This window comes from Pan troglodytes, chromosome 22 (genome assembly GCF_028858775.2).
Source record: "Pan troglodytes isolate AG18354 chromosome 22, NHGRI_mPanTro3-v2.0_pri, whole genome shotgun sequence".
NCBI lineage: Eukaryota > Metazoa > Chordata > Mammalia > Primates > Hominidae > Pan > Pan troglodytes.
In genome coordinates this window covers 17,596,370-17,597,805 of record NC_072420.2, presented here as the reverse complement: position 1 = coordinate 17,597,805, position 1,436 = coordinate 17,596,370, and the positions used below count along the sequence as shown (strand labels likewise).

General features: G+C 34.5%; 2 non-coding genes across 2 annotated transcripts; both read right to left on the bottom strand.

Moving 5' to 3' along the window:
* Nucleotides 1–220: 220 nt before the first annotated feature.
* MIRLET7C (microRNA let-7c) lies at nucleotides 221–303 on the bottom strand. Its single transcript, NR_035551.1, has one exon. It is a non-coding gene; the product is annotated as a microRNA let-7c (primary transcript).
* Nucleotides 304–962: 659 nt separating this feature from the next.
* Nucleotides 963–1,043, bottom strand: MIR99A (microRNA mir-99a). Its single transcript, NR_032012.1, has one exon. It is a non-coding gene; the product is annotated as a microRNA mir-99a (primary transcript).
* Between the last annotated feature and the right edge of the window lie 393 nt (nucleotides 1,044–1,436).

The window sequence follows — 1,436 nt, the reverse complement described above, 5'->3', positions numbered from 1 at the left end:
AAAATGTTTGAACATGGAGTGACAACCCATTAGAAATACCATTTTGACATTGTTCATAAGCAGATACAAATGGAATAATCTAATAGGGCTGAAATGATCATTTTAATGTAATATAAGGCCCAAATCAATGATCCAAGATACTCATGACACATTACTTTCTTGCACAGAAATTGGCTCAATCAGGTTAAAGTGATGAAGAATTCCTCGATGGCTCAAGTGTGCTCCAAGGAAAGCTAGAAGGTTGTACAGTTAACTCCCAGGGTGTAACTCTAAACCATACAACCTACTACCTCAACCCGGATGCACACAGCTTCCAATGTTGCTTCAAACTCCTTATCATATCTTCAGTCAGCTCCTCCAAATATGGCAGCCATACACCTAAGGGCTTGGCAAGGATATAGATATAATATTCTAACATTTTACCAGTAAACTTTGCTGCTAACTGTTTCTCATAGGACTAACCTAAACACTTGGGTTTCCAGCATAGGTCACGTAAAATGTCTTCTGACCATCTAACCTGCCATAGTTCTAGTTGCAATTAATAGTAAAAGTCAATTGCATTCAGCCTCATTTTTTCAGGAGAAATAGGCTCAATAAAAACATATAAATCCAATGGTAGTCTTTAATTTTCTTACTGAAGTTGAAGAGGTACACTAAGCACTACAGTATGCACTGAAGTTTCTGAACAGAATCTATTCAGATCCTGGTCCAAACCCTGCTATAAAGGTTCAACTTTCTTATGCAATTTACTGTACATGGAATCGAACTTGAATGGGTGTGATATAAACGCTTCCAAGTTGTTGAGAATTGAAGCCTGCCTTGTAAGACAGACAGCGATTAAAATAAACATTAAAAACAAAGGAAAATATAATGACTTCAAAAGCATATAATCTACTGGAGTTTAACAGGATTTTACTGAACTATTGTTGAACGGCACTGTGTATAGCATTTTGTCAGATTACCACACTGACACAGACCCATAGAAGCGAGCTTGTGCGGTCCACTTCACCACAAGATCGGATCTACGGGTTTATGCCAATGGGCAACATCTTGCATGGGCCCCCTATTAATATAGAATTTGTTGTAAATATCTGATGCAATTAAGAGTCAAAAATAATATTGATCCTTTAGTGTAAATGTTTTAAATGCTGAGTTCTAAGGATGCATATTCTCCATTAAAGGCCTTCATAAATATTCAAAACTAAATACAAATTTATGTGCATGAGAATTTAAAAAGTAGTTTATTGAAAAATTTTTCACGAACTGCTTTTGTTTCAATAGTAAATATTTTGGAATTAAACTATTCTAATTGATGATGAGTTTTAAAAGAAAAAAGAATCCATACATGCATGTATGAATTATATAATTGTGAGGCATGAATGTAGTATTACGAGCCTATAATTAAAACCAAATTAACTATTAAGTTAATTGTGTAT